Source organism: Apteryx rowi, unplaced genomic scaffold (assembly GCF_003343035.1).
Source record: "Apteryx rowi isolate R43461 unplaced genomic scaffold, aptRow1 scaffold_52, whole genome shotgun sequence".
NCBI classification, from domain to species: domain Eukaryota; kingdom Metazoa; phylum Chordata; class Aves; order Apterygiformes; family Apterygidae; genus Apteryx; species Apteryx rowi.
Genome location: NW_020450783.1, coordinates 2,796,716 through 2,818,128, shown reverse-complemented (window position 1 = coordinate 2,818,128; position 21,413 = coordinate 2,796,716).

The window sequence follows — 21,413 nt, the reverse complement described above, 5'->3', positions numbered from 1 at the left end:
ATAACGGGATCACATTTTTACTTCTTATTGTCTGCCCTGTCTTCATGCCGGGAGAGCCAGTGGTGTGACTTAAGGAGGATAGCACTATAGATTAGAAGTGTCCTCTCCCTCCTCTGTAATTACATCAGTATGCATCTCCCAATAAACAATAGAAATTGAAACTGTTACTATGAATAATGTGCTTGGATTCAAGGCTGAGGAAAAATAAACCAGCACAATCTAGGAAACACTGGCAAACCTGAAAGCAGAAAGATACTGCTTTTTTTTTTTTTTTTTTTAATCATAGAATAAAAAACAGGCCTCACTCTAAAGTCACATTTGCATCTTCCACATAAATACATCTTGCTCCCATCTCAGAAACAGTCAATATGTTAAAAGCTGTAACTGGCAAAAAATTAAGAAGATTTAAATTACAATAACTTGTATGACTCTCCAAAAAACAAATCTAGCCTTTCACATAATATTGCTTTCTGTCTATGAACAGTACCTAACATTTAATTCCACTTTGACAGACCTAGTTAGCTTTGTTTATTTGACACAGGAATTTTTTCAAAAATATCAAACAGCATAGAACCTATTTTTTCAGGTGAGTTATTGTTACCTGTCAAGAGACGACACAGTTATAGGTGTTCTTGCTGAACCTTTCAATACAATATTTTAGTAGGGGAGGATGCAGGCAGAGCGGATTAGTACATGATCACAGAAAAATTTAGGCTGGAAGTGATCTTTGGAGGTCAGCTGGTCACTCCCCTGTAGCAGGGCTAATGCCAGGTTAGATAAGGCTGCTCAGGGACTTGTCCAGCTGAGTTTTGAATATCATCAACAACAGAGATCTCACAACTTCAGGTCCTTCTCCACAAACCAGTACCTCTTGCTTATTTTTAAGATAGCAGATACAGCTACATCTCCCATGAGATCCTGCTAGCCCCAAGATGCTTATTAAAGTATAAATTCACAGAATAAAATGATACAACTACTTGATCTGCATGAATTTTGTTCTGTTCAGATTCTTATATCATACTTCCTACATCTCTTAAAAGATCTCTGTCTCAATAGTAAGTAGTTTTCTCCTCAGCCAATTTTACTACAAATTTCTATACTGCTTTTCACCCTTGAACTCCAGAACACCCACCCACCTAAGCAGCCCTGTGAAGGAACAAAGACACTTTGGGGACTTGAACCATCTCTCTCACCAACCACCTGTAGGATTTAGAAATTTGATCTTTTTGCTTGTTTTGGGGGGGTTTGACTTGTTTGCTTTTCTCCCTCTTGTTTTCAATCCCTTCTTTCTTGTCAGCAGCGATCAGAAAATGCTCTCAGATACAGGGCCTGCAAATGTTAAGTTTTCTTAGATTAGATTTTAGCATTACCTTGTAAGACAACACAGAACTATCCTGAATTTTCTTTTATGAGAAGAAATGAATATATTAACTATGGAGAACACAATTCAACTTCTTTCTTTATGTCTTGGGGTTATTTTCCTATAACAGATTATTTGTTGGGAACACAACAGCTTTGAATCTCTTGGTAAATAATGATACTGATAAACAGCAACTACCTTTAGTTTCAGCCAATGGAGATTTTGCTTATCATACAGTAAAATATAACCAGAGTTTTTGTTCCACCCACTACTTATCAAAATTGATTAGAAAACTATATAAGTTCCGATTAGATTGGGCAAATACAAAGGCAGTTTTCATCAATATGACTATATTCCTCACTATGAGAAGTAATATGGTTGCRTAGGAGATGTCAGTTTGTGTCTTTCAGTGATGATTGTAAAAAGCCTATATAGCACCTGCCCACTGCTCTGCACTTTCTGTGACCTTCCTGAAGTAATTCAAATTATTGTCCTGGAACTGCCTACTGAAATAAGCACGTGTTTATCACATTTAACTTCCAACTCTTTAGTGAGCTGCAGAGTGTAAAACTACATAGCTCCAATTAGTGACAACAGATGTGACTAAAATTCATAAAACCTTTCAAGAAGTGACCTTTAAATAACAAAGATATCCCACGATTTGAAAAATCTGAGTCAGATGTAACAGATGAGATGACTTTTCTGTACCCCTTGTGTCTGCCTACTTGCTGGATATGCATTAATGAACTGAAAATAACTGTCATCATGATTTCAATTTATTCATACAGGAACACAAGCAAAAATCCCAGCCATTAGCAAATAAAGCATCATGACTAATTTTCCTCCAGGTTATCTACTCACCTTTTCCTACCTTTCCATAAAGAATGATCCTTCAATATTTTCATTAATATATTGCAATTTTAGTGGTAATGATCTAAAGAAATTAGCCAGGCAATGATTTTAGGATGAGGTGTTTTTTAAATTATTAATTTTAAACCAAAAATATAAATGAAAAAAAGGCAAATACAAAAACCCTGCTTTTCTTATTATTGTTTTAAGTTGCTTCAACATGTGAAAATTTAATATTTTTCATATAAAAATATGTAAATTGTGTTTTATGTCAATCTAGTTTTCCTTTTATAGTTCTGCTGCAACATTAACAATATCTAGCCCTGACCTACAAATCACCAGCACTACCGCACTGAGATGCAGTTAAACCTTGCACTGGGATTGGTACGCTTGTTAGCAAGTTCAGTGGCATGTAAAATGACATTCTGAATATGGCATGATATACACAATCCCCAGCAATTTCATCATTGATTTTTGGACCTTCAGTCCTTCGCAAGGTGTTACAAGTTCCCATCATGTTCTTGAGTGATGAATTCAGCATTTAAGTATCTGATTTAAAGAAGCATTAAGTAACAGCTCTTATGAACACATTATTATCTATTCCTTACATATCTGAGTTGCTCAGGGGCTCAAGTCTTCTTTCCACATGGCGACCAAAGAAATGAATTTACAGCATATCCTACAAAATGATACAGCATATCATTTTGTCTCGTCTACAGGAATATTCTTGTGTTTTCAAAAAAAATTTTCAGCGAGCTTTCAAATCAGGCACATGAACATCGAAATCAGATTCTGCAAGTAGCGGAACAGACTCACTCCGTCCACCACATCCTACTCCATTAAAGCCTACTGGGTAAGCGGACCTCTAGATGCAAAAGAGAAGAAATAGTATGTTCTCATTTTCTCGGTATGCATATTTGGGTCTCCTTAATTCTGCCTGTACAGCTATAGTTTGTTAGCTGTCTCTGCAAATGTTCCTACCAGCTGGAAGAGTCTGGCCTAGCGGAACAGAAGCCGTTCATTGTTTCTTCACCTAACCTGGTAGTTCTGCCAAATTGCTTGCACTCACAGTATCTGCAGAAAGGTGTGAAAGCAATTACAGAGCTACCTTGTCTATTTTTGCCGCTTTTTTCTCCTCAAAATTTGCCCATTTCAGAAACACTCAGAAAGTAAAGGTTTGGAATAAGTAATATTTTGGGCTTCAAAACACGTCTCATTTTCCCCACCAATAACACAGAAGTTGCAAGAAATCTGGTACTACTCAAGAATAGCAACAGATAAAATTATAATTTTTGCCACATTTTATTCCAGCACTATTGCTTTTTCAAGAATGACAAGTAAAGAAGGGATTTCCTTCTGGTTTGTTAGAAGATTGTTTCTTGCACGCTAAGAAATCCAGCACAGATAAATTGTTTAAAACACTTGGTGCAGAGGAGACCTGCGGACCATATGGTTTACTGCAAAAGACTTATCTCTACAACTCTGACACATCCTCCTCGAATGTCAGCCTTGTTAGCTGCATGAGGAGTCTGTGGCAGGGGTCAATAATCCCTACTGTGGAACTAGCCATGTCCTCAGTGAAGCCCAAATGCATAACAATCTGCAATTAATTGAAGTGGGAAGAAAAACTGGACAAAAGTAGTTGTCCGAGGAGATCTGGAATCCAGTAATGAAAACTTGCCTGGAAGTAGCTGACAGTCTTTTAAATGATTCACTTATGACAGTGGTCCCTGAACTGAGACACTGTGGAGTGCCATCAAGTCCACAGAGCTACACGTGCTATGACTGTGAAACATCTGTCAGTTCTTTCTGCTGGTCATCATCCAGACTTTAGAGCTTCCCCGTGTTTTTGGCACACTTAAAAATAGAAAATAATCTTTTGCACACTTTATAACAAATGTTTCTTTTGTTTCAGTCACAACAAAATTTGCGGTTTAAAACAAAAATCAGACTGCTCCCAAACTAACAGGAGAAAACTTGCAAAAAGTTTCCAAACCTGAAAATGTGACATCTACAGCTCCATGGAGTACTTGATAACTCTAAAGTGGACAGAACTCATGCATGCCTTACTTGGCATGAAGGTTATCCTATCTTCTCTGTATTTTCGTATTTGTATAAATAAGGATAGGGTAATTCTAAACATCATAAGAATACAATGACATTTACTTAACTGATATCATCTTTCTTTCTCAGCCTATGAAGGCTGGTTTTGAAGAATCTTTTTTATATTTTTGACAAATATTTGTCACTTGGAAAAGTTAATTTGATTGAATGGACTCCATTTATGGTATAAGGTTGATTTGGCAAATAGCCTGCTTCTGCATTTTGAAAGTAAAGCTCGATGTTGGTTCATGTGAATTCTGAAGTTAATTTAGAGTTATTTTCAAAGTTTAAGACAAAAAAGCACAGTCGAAATTTAAGTTAGAATTATGAAAATATATATTAACACAAACACACACACTAACCACATTTCTTTATAATTTTCAGTGAAACAACTTTCAGGGTTGTCTCTACAGGAGAATAAAATTTTCTGAAACACTGAAAATTCTCTCAAAGTGCGAACACCATTTTTTACTCTGTTCATATTAATAGATATTAACATTGAAATACAATTACAATCACCATTGCCATTTACATGCTAATATTAACCTTTACATGGCGAACATTTAAAGACTTCTCTAGTGCCTCCAAAAGGCAGTACTTGTCATAGTTTACAACCCCATTAATTTGAAATGACACCCCCTATATTCAACATTTACAGTTAGCTTGCACAGTCTACCAGTACTTTTCTCCACAAGTTTAATGCAAAATGATTGTCTTGTGCAGGTATCACAATCATTATCTTGCTATTAAAAAAAAAGTCCAAACAATGAAACCTCCCTGTTTTTCCTGTGAAAACATTTTTCAAAGTTAGTTGCTTTGATGAATCAAAGGGGATTAACAGATCAGAAAAACCTCCTGTAAATGACTATAAAGTTCTCAGAGACTCAGATTTTTATCTAGTCAATTATTTCTGTATTGTGCATACTGAATCAGCTTTGGCTTATAAAATGTACCTTACATAAATGTTGGACATGTTACCATATGTAAATTTAATAAAATAAGCATGAAACACGCTAACAGAAACACAACAGTATCACTGTTATCAAGCCTTCTGCAGAACGAGGAAGTCAGCAGAATTCCATAAAGTGTATTTAGAACAAAAATTTGACCCAGAGATCCATGGTTATTCTCATTCTTGGCCATCACAATAGCAATCCTTTAAAAAGCAATTTAGAAATGCAGAGAATTCACATACATCTAGACGTTTCCTTCATTATCTGCCATGAAAAGAGAGGCAACTTGGTACAGGAGAGAGACAATCTCCTTTCTCATCCTACACCTTGCCTGGAACAGAATTAAGCTATTCTGAAGCTGTCCTGCTCCTGTGTCGCCACGGGTTTGGGAAGGCCCAGGTAGCCAGCTCATTAACGAGAGCTCATCAGAAGCCTCTCAGAGGAGGCTAATAAGTCAACTGCAAACACCAGCAAAAGGTTCGGCTTTATCTGAGTGCAAGCTAGTTTCCAGCATAAACCCCAGAGCACAGGGAAGGAAGACAAAAGTAAAGGTTTCCTAACAGCTACATCTTGATTTAGTTTATTTTTTCATTATTTAAATAACAAAATGAGCCCTAAGAATGACCTAATCCAGTTCCTTGGTTAATATTCTCTTCAATTTCTCTCATAAATGAATAGGACAGTTTTATCTTTCGAAGATAAAGAACATGAAGCAATTCCTTCTCCAGCATGATGCTGGGTTTTTTGTTTTTTTTTTTTAATGGCCCCTTAAAAATTCTGGGATTCAACCATTACTGCCATTACTGTCTCCTAGATCAAGGGGACATTTGGAGACAATATTGGCAATACTTCCTTTATTAGACAATTGTGTAATACAAAATATTTTTTAACCAATTTCCTAAAAAAAGTAAATTAATACTTACAGCCCCATAAAAATATTCAAGCATACTATTATAAATGTGATTTTAAAATAGTATTTGCTTCCAGTATTTCTATCTCTACACAGAAGAAGCATTGGCCAAGAATTCATAAGAAACATAGGATAGCCTCACTCACCTTGTTATAAGAGAAATTTGCCTGCCAAAGCAAGTGCTTGACATTCAAAAATAACTTTCTGAACACATGACGAGCATGCAAGAGTCCAGCCAACTAATGGGTTTTAACTAGGCAAAATCAGTACATTTTTATTATCAAACTGATGACTCCAGATCCACACTTCAATCTTGAAAATGCTGTGTATATCTAACCGGAGCACATGAGTAGCACCACTGATTCTTTTTCACCTCACTTGAATTATTCATGTTCTGAGTTGTTATGGTACTGCAAAATCAGAGCAACAGTTTTGATAGTTGAGACCATTAGACCAGTTCTTAAGGTATGTGCCTTGACTATACCTTGGTATACACCTAAACTTTAATGATAGCCATTCATGGTGCCTTTCCTTGTCTCATATTGAAATCCTCACTGTAAGAAGTAAAATATGTCAAATAAAAATTACACTCTTTTCAATTGGAAGAGAACTTGGAGATATATTTTTAACTGAACATACTGCTCTCCTGAAATAGTGCAACAGTATTTGTTATATACAGAAAAGAAAGTTTACATACATTTCTGCAACAATGCTGATTCACCATCATATTTGTAATTAATTCACTGGAATTAGGGGCAGTGATAACAGAAGGTTTCAAAAGAAAAGATATCAATTAAGCATATCTAAATGAAGTTAGTAATTTTTTTTTGAATAAATAGCTAGATATTAGTATAATGAAACAGAGGGACAGCTACCTTACAAACAGACTAATTAATTTCAAATGTACATTTTACTATTTTTCAGAAGACTAAAACTGTTGCAATAATTAAGCATGAAAATAACATTTTCTCCATTCAAATAGCATGGAATGAACAATAACTATCTGCAAATAATTTTTAAATCTCACATTGTTTTCATACATGTAGGTACTTTATGGTACGTTAAGATAAATATGTTGCATGGAACCCAGAAAATATGAAAACTAATTTTATTTTCCAGTTTCTAGTTAATTCTTAACAATTAGTCTTTGTTTTAAGGGAATTAAGTAGGAAGCTTTCCAAAAGGTCATCACTCCCTCCCCACTTCATACCACACACAGTTACAACAATAGTCAGTGAAATTTTGACTGAAATTTAAATTTTCTATTTTATATGCTTTTATTTTATTCTCCATTTTATCCTGAACCTTTTATATAAACAACAGGGAAAAATGACAATTTTTGGTTGAAAGGAAATAACTTTCTTTTTGCAGTTAACTTTGTGTGATAAAAAGTTAGACTGGAATCTCAAAGACACTTAGTAAAGTAGAGCTGATGTCAATATGACTGTTTCCTATGAGCCCGTGTGTATTCATATAAAAGTTTCATTAAACAGGCAAAATAAACAGGCAAAATACAGTTATTTCTCCTTCAGTCTCACTGTGTGACAGTAATGTCTAAATCATACAACAATAAGTAAGAACTTAGAATGTTAATATTAAAAATGTTTTCTTATGATTAACACTTATCTTAGAGTGCTTAATTGCTGAAGTATGACTGATCCCTAACAGCTAGGTCTGCATTCAATTCAATCCTCCCATGTTCAGTGGGCCATCCTCACTTCTCCCTTTTCTTACAAGCAGAAATAAAGCTGTCACCCCTTATTATCACAACAAATTTTGACTCAAATCTCAAATCTTCCATAGACTTTTCATGGTGTTTTTGATGAATTAGACTTGAATGAATTAGTCATGCCTAATTTAGCACAGGAGAAAAATACTGATAATGCGTGAATTAATTAGCAGATAGTATCATGTTAAGAAGACTTTTGATACACACACTAACGAATATATGTCCTAGCAATATTTACTGAAATCTATGTTCATTTAAAGCTAATTGAAAAACAGAAATTTTTTTACAACAAAGTATAAGAAAACCATGTTCCCATTAAATATCTTCTAAATTCACATTCTTCCCAACCAGCAGTATTTTGGATCAATGTCAAAACAAAAGACATTTATTGAATGCAACCAGACCATACATAGACCCAGAACCTTTTGGAAAAAAGAATGCGCCAAGCTGATACACACAATTTCATTGACACCAGTGGGTTTATCACCACCCAGAGCCAGTGCAAAGCAGAAATTTTCTAATATGTATGATCTCAGAAAAAATATTCACTTAGATTGGCTTTACACTTTGCACATTTCTTACAGGACATAAAATTTCCTCCCAAGAGCTAGCAGCTACAGTTTCAAGTGAACTGCAGAATATAATAAAAGGCCTAAATCACAAGAAAAATTTCAAATGATTACACTGGCTATGGAATAAATACCTTGCCCATCTAATTACTGGCAGGTTGAATACTTCTAGTTCATGTAGTTTTAAAGATTTTCCCCATCTTTCATATTACTCATATCCCTATTAACACTTACCATCACAATAAGATCCCTACTTTCTTAGGAAGGCAGAAACAGACTTAAATCAGTAACACAATATATGCTGTTCTAAATCGGAACAATTTTTCAGGAATGAGAGAAGTTGCCTCCTCCTCCAGAGCAGATGAAGGTGCTAGCTCCACTCTCTTAATCACCTACCTCTACTTTGAAGAAAATGTTTAAGGCTGTATTGCTATTAATCTAAGTAGCATTTAGAATGTCGTTCCTCTAAAATTCCTCTTATACTCTTCACATTGAAAAATGGACCAATACCAGTCCAGTATTACAGTCCTTCAATGATTTCAGCCATTAGTTTCCAAAGAAAACGTCATGCATGACTGATTTCAGTAGTAGGCTTTCACTTTCAATACTTCTACAAATAAACTATTAATTGTTTACAGCTCAGCTGAACCAAACGCGTCCAGCGCTATACATTCACATCCTGGCACTGAGAAAAGTTGCACTGAAATCTTTACAGAATTCACAGACACTTCACAGTTATTCAAACAATGCAAAGGTACTTATTTAAATTACTTAGGAGGCAAAAAAATTGCTAGCTACATACATAGAGATCTCTATCTGTCCAAATGAATATAAGGGATTTATTTGCTCCAAAAGCTGGCAAATCTTGATTACCCTGACTCTGACCTAGAGGCTGGACACATGTGAGGATTTGTAGTCAAACTTTACTGAACACGAAGCTAACTAAAGCAGCTTAGATGAGATCTTTTATTTGACGGCAGAGAACTAATCTTGGATGCAGTACAATGTGTACAATTTCAGATCACTATAGTGATTTTATCACCCCACTCTTTTCCTCATCTACATGTTATAATTGCAGACAGACTATAAAAAACATACTCCTACGCTGCAGTGTCCAAGCGATTGAGAGTACTCAGAGACAACTCTGCTGTCTGAGAAAGACACGGTCAGATCTCTCGCTTATCCCTGGCTCCTCAAACACGGTGGTGGAAATCATCCGTCTAAATCCTCCCTGATCGCCTTGTGGGGATCTCCCTTCCAGGGCTGTTCAAACATACGGTGGGCAATCAGTCAAAGCTAACCTCATGTTTACTAGAAATATTTAGATCAGCTGAGCGTACCTGGTTTCTCTGTAACTTGGATATATGCATACATCATCCCTTTAGACATTATTACTCCAGTGAAGTGGAAATTCACATCCTTATACACTAGAACAGTAATGCTGCTACAGAAAATCTGAAAGACTATTGCATGACGAATTCTTCTTGTTGCTTTCAAGAAATATCACAAAACATAAAAAGGAAAAAGTTCATATAAAACATGTCCTGTAAAGACATGTATGTAAACTTCATAAGCCAAAGATACTCGTATGTCAAATGGTAGAAAAAAGTGTGAAAACTACTGTGTATTTTTGGCTAAGTATATTTTCAAAACCAGAGTTGTTGAGTTAAATGCTTATTAGTATAGCTTAGCTTCCAAAACGGCTAGAAAACTTATCAAAAAAAGTTTCAGAGAGCCATCTCCTGAATCTAGTTCTTGAAAAAAATCTTTACCTGTACAAAGGCTAAGCATTGTTATTCCTCACTGTCCTATTCAAAGAAATCTGAAATATATTATCCTGAAACAAGATGTCTATAATACTGGGAGAGCCTCAAATTTCAGGTATTTTCATTAGGAAACAACATATTTCATCAGATAAGCAGATATAAATATTTTTGAAGCATTTCTGAGAAATTTTTGCATTATAATTAATATACTTGGTAACAAATAAAAAAAAAATCTTTTCGACAAAACAAAATTTAGTTTGGTGACCTCTGGAAGCTGTAGGCTTGGCTTAGTTGACTTTCACTATTTTCACTGTCAGTTGGCGAGAACCAGTTGGTGGTATCGAAGTTCTAGAGAAAACAATGGTGCCGGCAGGCTTGAGTAATTACAGGTGCAAAATAAGTTAATCAGGAGGCTTACGCTAGTTCAAAAAATATTTACATAGTATGTCTGAAAGAGAATGAATGTACTTGTGGAAGAAGGATCGGTGTACTTACTGGTGAATAAATAAATGAAGTACTGAAGCATGGATTGCCTATGTAAGGAAAGCTACAGCTGACAGTTTACCTGCAGGATGCAGAGAGAAGGCGAACTTTTAAGAACAGCAGATATGATAAACTTTATTTGTTACAGTGAAAGTCAATGTTGCATGCAGTATGGCTTAGAGCCACTACTTATTTTCTTATTTTACTTTGATGCACTACTACTGGTTAAAGATAATGAAGATATAATGGAATAGAAAAGCCTGATTCTGGACACAGGATTTAAAGTTCTGACTAGGAGAAAAGAGCTAAAGATTATTTTTAGAGGGAAAAGAATGCTGTTGATTTTGCTAAAATGTGTGTGTATGTATGTATGTATACAAATAGATATTCAAACATATCTATACAGATACACATAAATATAGTATATAAAAAATCTCTCTCTCTAAATATATATATGTATCACACACAGACACACACATATATATATATACATATTCATACCATAATCTGTAGGTGTTCTGGCTTGTGAAATTATGCCATGTGAAGACAAGACAGCAGCTGTTAATGTTTAAATGCTTTATCATATTATTAAAATTGTATGAATGTGAGAATAGTTGCTCAGAAATAATGAAACTGGCCTGTGGGATCCATACAAAATCAGAATTTTACCACCTAATAATATGAAGTCTCTAAAAGGTTTACTACAAACTATGGTTGGGAAAATTAAAACCATTTTTGTGCAGGAGTAGCTGCCCTTGCCTTAAACACTCTCTCCCACACATTTCCCACACATCTTAAAAAACTTATTCATTGTCTCCCTGTGTTGGTATCCATAACCTGTAAAAATCTCTCTTGTTTTGTATTTTAAAGTCTTAGATGACTCAAAGAGATATGCAATACAGAAACTTGCCAAAAAGACTCAGTTTTTAACATGTGTAGGTGAAAAAATATATATATATGAGGAAATAGAAGAGAAAATGGGTGCATCAGGCTAGAAAAGAAGAGCTAGAACTGATAAAAGCTTTCCAGTTTGTGAAAGGTAGTTAATGGTCAGCTTTTCAGCACAAAAACTGGGAAGACACAAAGAAATCAGCTTAATAGGGAATTAGCTAGGAAGGCTTCAAATCTGTTCAGTGGAGAATTTCATGAACAGTTAATCATACACATATTGGGAATGGTCTGCTATATTTGTTTCTACCTCAGGACAGGGAATGAATTTGGGGAAAATATTAATTTTTTCAATCTAAAAAATTTCCCAGCCCTAGATATGTATGAACCTAGGCTCATTCTTTTGTATCTTCATAATACAGGAAAGTCAGAGGTTGGAGATGCTTGATGATCATCTAAAACTTATCAACCAAGAAAGTCTTTCTAGGAAAAGATTAGATTGTAAAAAAACTGTAAAATTTTGACAAAAATGTTCAGATAATTCTTTTTTATTACATATATGAAAATATATAGGCATATATGTATTTCAAGAAAAGTTAATTCTGATAAGCAGTTTTATTTATTACTTTTTATTATGTCTACTACTAGCCTAATTTCAATTACATCCTAAGTACTAATATAACAGTAAACTATATAACTAATATAACAGTAAACACATTATTGATGAGTTCAAGTAAAACCAATTTAAGTACTCTAATTTATCCTAAGACCAGTGCACCAATCGCCCTAAAACATGGCAAATTGTTAGTAATTTATTTGTGGACTCCTCATTAGGCATTTCTGAATTTATGAAAATATGGGGTAGAGACAAGCTGGTGTAAAATACCTGCAAAGCCTACTTGGAACTCATGAATCAAGACCCAAATAATGCTTTTACATTGCAATTTCCATTTCCTCTTACTGCTTGTAAGTTCTGGTTCCTAAGAACATATAAATTAACTCTCCATTTCCTGTTTAAATACATGTAGGAATTGCTGCATAAACCTTATGAAAATTAAAAATGGTAAAACAGATATTACCAGTGTAATATAAAAACTTGCATTTTCAAATTGCATATTGCTGTATTTTGTATCTTATCTGCATATAGAATACAGCTTCATTGTATCTTAAAAGCAATATAGATTTGTCTTCCTCATATATTTGGACACACAGACAAGATAGCTTGTAGTGTCATTAAATCTTCCTATTCTATCAACAGCAGGTGCTCAGAAAGCAAGGACCTCACATTTCAGATGTTGGTTTTTTTTCAAAGAATAGATTTTGAGTTCCTCTAATCGCAAAATGAGTCAAGATATATATTCCTAAAGATTTTAAAACCAAAGGCTTATAAATGAAAGGTGCCTAATATGAAACCACATGAAAAATGATTTCTCATCATTTGGGTATGATAATATATCTAATTGCACTACGCATGCCTTAACTGAATTAAGCAAAATCACTCTACCCATTTGTGTTCTGAAAACCTAAACAAATAGATTAGCATGCTAAATTTGCACCTCAAAAGATAGAGGAAGAGTTTTTATTTCCTTTTATTTAGTCCAACAAGAAAATTAAAATAATACTTGGAAACCAGAATTATAATAGGATCCCAGAAAGCTAACTCAGCACAGATTTCCAAAGGAATATCTCACACAAACAAGAATGTATAAAATAAATGCATTCTCTTTAGCTACGCAGGAAGAACACATGCAATGCACTGTATATCAGCTCCAAATCTGTCAAAATTACTTCCGCATCACGATAAAGATTGTCAGCTTTCTGAATATACTCTCCCTTTAAACATCTGTGTTAAAATCCAAGTCCAGCTGAAAAAAATGCCACTGATTTGTTTGTGCCCTACTGAAATCCTGTCATAAAAAAAACCTAATAGCTAGACTTTTTGACATACAATTTATATAAACAATAATTGCTTGAACTTTGGGATGAACGTAAAAGCCTGGGTGAAATCCTAGGCCTATGTAGGTGAATTCTGAATTTCACTCTAAGTCAGCAAACCTGAAACAAACAAGAATTTACTCTAAAACAAAGAAATAAGCCTGGCACTTCTGTCAAAATGGTTGGGCTAGTCTAAGCGTCGTATCAGACCTAGCAGCTGGGGGTAACTGCACTCAGCGGCTGGGTGCTCAGCAGGAAGGTGTGTGGGCTAGTGCTTCTGGGAGGAATCCTACGCAGCTCAGCCTCAACGGTGGTATGAAGAGCTAGCTTACATTAAGAGGGGGGAAAAAAAGTTTTAGACATACTTATTTGCCTCAAGTAAACACACAGTCATAACTTCTGCATTTTATTTGACAGAGTTAATGCTGATTATCAAATTACAGCTCCTTTGGCTGCTGGCTGGAGGGAAGCAGAGACTGATTTTGACTAAAGTAATTGATGCAAATCTAAAAATATTGGTTTGCCCTGAGACCACATACAAGAGAAATGATGTTTGTTTGCTTTTCTGCCCAGATTTAAGGGTAGTGTGAATGATTTGTCCTTAGATGAGTACACAAAAGGAGGTCCGGATTGAACAGCACTGTAATTTCCATGAAACCTTGCTGTGGACATATAGCTACACTCTGTTAGCAATACTGAATGTAACGGGGACAAACACTGCACGTATGCAGTGAAAGTATAAATGCACATTACTAGTCTTTAACATCAAAGGAGAGAAAAAAGTACAAAAAAGAAACAATTTCTGGGTTTATGGCATTATATTTTTAACCTTTTGAAAATATAGTTGCTTTACAGCATCTACAGTGGACTCTCTCAAGCCATGCTCAAGACTTCTTCAGTAAGTCACAAAGTTTGCTTTCCATTTAGAAAAATGTATGGTAGCAGTTTGGTATAATTTCTTTTTTTAAGACTAAGCCATGTTCATTGCACATTTGCACATCATATAGCTCATTCAGTGTTTAGAAGCCATATTGTAAGGAGGAAAAATAGCTAATTTATTCAATCCTTTTAGAATTAGATTTCATATTGAAAACTTCTGAGAAGCACTAAACACTCCAGCTCCCATGGGCTTCAAAGATGCTTGAAACACAGGACTGAAGACATCTTTATAACCTAATATGCACAGATTAAGATCCTCATATTTGAACTTTTTCATGCAGATAAACCAAGAGGCTCCGTATGAGCTGAGGCTCATACAGGAAAACCTTCAGAATTAGTGTTTATTCAGCAAGGAAAATAAACGTATGTTTACCTTGAACAGATGAATAAATCTGCTCAATTCAATAGGAACTAATGAAATGAATGGAACTAACATTGATTTCAGGGCAGCCAGGACTTCACCCAATGTATTTATTTACTCTGAAAAAAACTGTATAAACACATTAATTGACTGCAAGATTAGAGCTTTAGAAAAATAGAATACAAATTCTACTGACAATTTTTTTTTAAACCAGTACTTTGGACTGAAGTCTACTGTTTATTATTACCAAGCTTATTTTTATGAAAATCAAACTATGTTTTATTCAATAAACACATAGGTGCTTTCTGTTTATTCACAGTGCATGACCAGCCATGAATACTGCTCAGGCATGGAACTTTATACTAGTTCAACATTCAGTATAATTTGTTTCTCTTTAAATTATTTTTAAAAGCTATTTTGTAACCTGATTTATTAGACTGTTAAATATATAATCAACAAATATGTGACTCAGATAATTATTGAAAAATTAGATCAAATCTGTACTTAGTAAAAGAACCAAAGATTTGGAATTATCACTTGTAAAACTAGTGAAAAATATCATTGAGTACAGCAAGAGCAGCAGTGGCAGAATTCTTCCTAACCTGAGACTTTATTTAGCATCGATATTGTAAGTTTTGAGAGAGAGTAAGCAAATCTCTCATCCAAGAATTGTAACAATAAAAATAAGAAATACAGTAATAATTGATACATAAACCAGTGTCATCATACTTAACTACTTAAGTTGCAAATGGAAAGTACCTATGTAAGAACGGATTCAAGTTATCTCAAAGTATAGGGAAAGTCTTCAATGAACAATTTTGGCTAAAGCATGTTATAAGTTTTAATGAGAGGCATATATATACACATGTATAAAATTTAGCAATTAATAATAAAATTTATTGATATAATTGATGGGAGAAAACCTCAGAAAATTATACTTTGTCATTTTCGGCCATGGTGCAAACATGACCAACACTAGTCAAAATCCTTTTTGCAAACTTCCATATGTATCAGGGACCAGAGAGAAACTACTCCAAGACATCTATGTACAAAAGCCTGTTTTACTTTTGTTCATTTAATTCATACTTTTGACACTGGGATGTTCCAATAAATACACAGGAAGAGTTACAGGAATTTATACCAGTTTTAACATGTTAAAGCCTTTCACCTCCAGAAAAAGAACCCACATTTTATCGTTTCAGCTCGACAATTGTTAACTGGCACAGCTTAAAGTGACTAAGAAAACATTTTCTCTCAAGTCTCACGATTTGTGAGGGTTTTTGTTCCTCAAAAGATAGCAGTGAAGCTTCAATGTTGTTGTTGTTATTTTTAGTAGAAAAGTAGAGACATTTTGTAAGAGAAAATAACACAAAAAAGCCATGTTTTGTTGCTTGCAACAGGCATGATGGTACTACGATATAAAGGTGAAACTTGCATTAATGTCAAGGAGTGTTAATACATTATTAAGTAAGCATGCCCCATAGGATCAAAAAAAACCCCAGCCTACCTTATAAACCATTTGGACATTCTTTTATAATGAATTACTGGATTGATTTATATAATACATTAAAAAAGGAACTGCAGTAAGCACGGTCGTTGCCTATAAAAATCCACAGTCTGCTTTGTTACTTTCATTATTCTGGCTCATTTTAGATACTAAACTATATTCCAGGTGTCTGAGAGTTGTGATGGATTGCAAACTGAACATGTGTCAGCAAAATCCCCGTGCTGCAAAGCACAAGTGCACTGCACTGCAACTGGAAAGACAGGGGAAGCCTGCACGCTGCTTTCTTAAAGCCCCATTTGGCACTGTATCCATGTAGGCTGATCCCATTTGGTCCATATCTATAAAAATGCTACCTGAGTGGATTTCAAGAGACTTTCTTAAATAAATTCTTGTAAGAAAAATATTGCAGAGAATTAGAATTAGTTACCCTAAGTCATCTTTAAAGTCTGCAGTGTAAATTAGACATTTTTAGCCTCCTTTTATTTTTTGAGTAATAGAAAATATAAATTTTTCTGGTATATTTAACATTAAGTAGTTTTCCTAGCAATCAGGATTAGTGGGAATTCAGAAGACTGCAAAACACCTATTATAATAATTCATGAGCATATTATGTAATCAGGGTACATGTGTGAAAATTAAAGGTATTTCTACTAGAGCAGTTTATGCTTTCTGGAATCATGTAAAGTCAATCAATCATTCTCAATTTTATGAAAGAAATTTACCTGCACATAGTCCCAGATTGGTACTGACTCCAGACTCCAGTTTTCGAAATTGGCATCCAAATACTAAGATATTTGTACTAAAGATTCAAAGCCCTGTGCTTCTGCTGTATGCTTAGTTTAATAGCCTTATGAGCAGATTAGATAAAGAGCATGAGGAAGGGAATTTTACTGTTCCATCACACAAATAGGAGAGTATTACTGAAAATACCAGTGCTGTTGCAACTCAACTCCTATCGCTGGCAGACAGGAACAGCTATGAGTTTGACAGAGATGCAACTGAGGTATTGATATTCTTGCATGGAAAAAGAAAAGAATGAGGGCAGGGAACTGCTACCGAATGTTAATCAGGAGTTCTGACTGAGCCCATCTTACACTCTCCTTGCCCTGCAAAAACATAGAGTAAGAATAAGATGAACATGAGAAAGAACTGAGCTAAATGTTTCTGTGAGAATATGGAAGGAAAACATACAGATTAATACAGTGATTTTACTTATCAAATAGTTTCAGCATAATTACAGCTACATTAAGACTGTCATAGTGAGGCATCAACAGTAATACTCAGTGCCATCATAATGCCTACACAAAAGTGACTCATCAGAGCCCCTAAATTTGAGTGAAACATTTATTGTCACTTAAAATGGTTTAGGAAGTGAAAGCCAGTTTATGCAGCCTAATAGACTAACCTCCTATGCCATCCAGACAGCTTTTTCTTAGCAGATAGAACCAAAGCAACAAGGAGGAGGTTTTTTTGAAAACCAGGTAGCAAGATGATATCAACTAAGGAAGCAAGAATAAGAAAGAAAAAAAAAATCAACAAAAAAGAAATGTCATGTAAGATGCTAAACATCAAAGCTAGTATTTACTTAAGGGAGTCAAAGGAAGGGTTTAGGAGAACTTGAGGCCTTTAAATTCATACATGATCACTTAATGAATGGACAGACTTGCTTGAAATGTGTCTGATAGAGAATTATGCAATTATTACTCCTAAGGCTGTAAGTAAACTTATAAACCACTGAAAAAGCATGCAACATTCCAAGAGTTATCTAGTATCCCCAAATTAATACTTGAACAACAAAAAACCCCTCCTACTTCTTTTTATATGACGCAAACCAGCTCTGTAAACTTCCAGTGATGTAAAATGGTAATATAGTGACCTCCACCTGCGACTTTGCCAGTGGCTGATCTCCAGCTAAACAACAGCTGAGGCAGAGCCCCAGCACCACGTCCCTCTCTCTCCCTGCACCTCACTCCTCTCAGGGCAAACAACGGTACGATATCTGGTTGTGCCTTACCGAGACTCTGAGCAGTTGTGCCTTGGTTATTCTCCTAGGGGTTGACAGAGAGACAAAGAAAGTGAGACTAGTGAGATATTCTTATAGCTCAAAACAATTCTAAATGGCTTTCTAAGAAAACAGATGTACTTTAACAATCCTGTGGCTGAGTCTATTATATGTAAACTTTTTTTATTGTTAGATAATGCATATCTTTAAAACATTCTATGAAATACAGGAAATTCATCTCCTACATCTAGAGTAGATAGGATCGGCTAATATATCTAGAAAGAAGATTCCATCTTAAATTCATACTGTTTATTGCCAGAAAATATAAGATATTGTTTCGATTTTGATACAGCCTACTGGTAAATAAGATAGAGTACTGCATTAAGGTTTTGTAAATTGCATTTTGATAGCACAAAAAGCATTATGAGAAAACCTATGAAAAGCAATGAGCTCTGGACAAATACATACATCCTTTACTGGCTCACCAGCATAATGGTGAAAACTATCCTAAATTAAGACTAGTGTGATTCATAGATGCATGCATAGTAAATAGAGACAGAAATTGCATAATACCCTGTTTTCACACATAAAACATAGTTCATCCACCACCTATGCTATATTCATGGGCAGGGAGGGGTCAGAACGCCCTGGGGGCAGGCGGTGCAAGTATCCCCAGGATGCTGGCGACTGGCTCCTCGTGCCCAATTCGTAACACTCCTCGAAGACCTCATCCTGTGGGTGGCTTTGTGAGGCAGAAAGCCCACACAGCCAGGCAGACCTGGGAACACGAGGGCTGGGCCCAGGGACTTGGGCCTGCCCCACAACCTCTGAGGACAGGCTGGGCTCTCTGCCACTCTCTGTGGGCAGCGCCTTGGATACTAGGCGCCAAACCATGTCTTCCGGACCCTGTCTCCCCAGTCCAAAGAAGTGGTGTTTGCTAGCAGGCTCCATTCAGTTATTCAGGGTGTATGCACATGTACCTCTCATATACATGTGACAGTGCATGGCTGGATTTTTGGACAGGAATGGCAGAGTGTAGTCCAAAGGCTGGCCAGACTGTACTTGCAGCACTGCTTGCAGGGCTTCGGATTCAATATCTCTAATCTAGCTATTCTCAACTCCCTAAGAAAATTGTCCCAATCCACATAAGTTCGAATATGTGTTTCAAATGAGTTTTCATGACTGCCTTGAAAAACTATATCATAGTCTAATAGGTTACAATATGTCACATTACACCTTTGAATTGTATGGATAATACCAACAAAATCAACTGATGGCCATCAACGTGGCCATCATGCAGGTATTGTTGCTTTATAGCACAATGCTGCTTTATCAGTGCCCCATACCTCCTCAAACAGCATTTGGAGGTCTGGTCCAAATGCTAAAGAACTCCTGCATGAGCATCCTGGATCAGATCAGGACTGCACTTCTGAAGTGGTTCTCCTGATCGTCCTCGGTAACCTTTGATTTACACTGGGGAGCGATCTGGAGCATATGGAGCCGCATTCCTGCTGGATGAAACTAACCCAAACCTTAGGCACTCCAGCCACGAATGGATGGTCAGTCCAACGGGCCAGGCTAGAATTACTCAGAAGGGAAACCTGCTGAAATGAGTACTCTGGACACATGCTTCTCAACACCAACCCTTGTGCTCTACAGGTATCTTCTGTCATGCAGCACTGGCTGATAATGTAGACAGAGTCAATAAAAAGCTTGTTGACTGCAGTGAACTGTACATCAGGCCCCTCCTGTGGTGTTTTTAAAAAAATCTTACGTAGAAGCATTTTCTTTAAATTTTTTTTACACCACTTCATTTTCATGAGAGAAAGAAATCACCATGCAGCTAAATATGAGACACAGAGGCATTTAAATTAACACCCCTCTAAGGTTTTCCATAATGTACATTATAAGCTTTATAGTCAAACCCACCCATTTCTGTCCTCCCTATAATCTATATAAAATACTCGTACCTAATAAGAAAGATAAATAATAAATCTCTCTTGTTTGCCTACTCAATCACAACTTCATATTTAAAATGAAATTTAAAATTTTCTGAAATTTTTCTATATAAATTTGTTAGTCATTCCACATCAATGAAAACACTATACCAATAAAAGTGAAAGTTTTGTCAAGATTTTACTTTTAAAAAATGGTGTAATCTATAAACTGTTTAAAATATAATCATAATATAGCCAAATGTTTCATTAAACACCACAAAATTGGGCATTTTTGTTTCTTAAACAAAATTCTGATAAGATTGATTAAATTTCAGAGTAATTGCATTTCAATAGCAATGCCCATTTTTCAATCAGTTCTTGAAAATATGTTTTTAATAGCATTATCATATACTAGAGATTACTTTCTTTCACAAAACCTAAAACTTTGAGTCTAAAATTATAGTTCTCAATGAAGTTACTTAGTATATTCAGTAGTTTGCAAAGGTCGACAACATACTATCTCTTCAGGTCTTACTGAAATTATTCCTTAGGACTTGGGGACGTTTCTATATTACCAAGAATACATGGGAAGATAAATGGCTGCAAAATTATGCTAACTTATGATACATCTGGAATATATGCAAAGGTACTGACCATGAAGTTGCTTATATCAGAAACAATGAGGTAAATTGTACTGAAATTAAGTATCTGATAGAAGCAGCAGATACATGAGGCAAAGACTGATGACTAACCTCCTGGCCATGGTAAAGATTTACAATGAAAGGGTAAACGTTAAAGTATTTTGCTAAGGGTTCAGTCCCCATGACTGGTTCACATCATCCCAAACAATAAGAATTGTTAAAGAAAGATGTTAAGGTAGATCTTACATACTCTCTTCAGCTTGGATGGGAACAAAGCATGAAATATAAACTATACTTGTGCATGAAAATTAAAAATAGAACAAGTATTCTTTGTTTGGGATAATAAGGCAGCTTCACATACAAGTTTTTTTATCTTAAACTGGTTAGATTTTAGTTCCAGTTAAAATATGGATGTAGTGTAATCTACACAGCAGCTGCTTCAAGGAAAGCAGCCTTACAAGCAAAGTCCCAGGGTTAGATT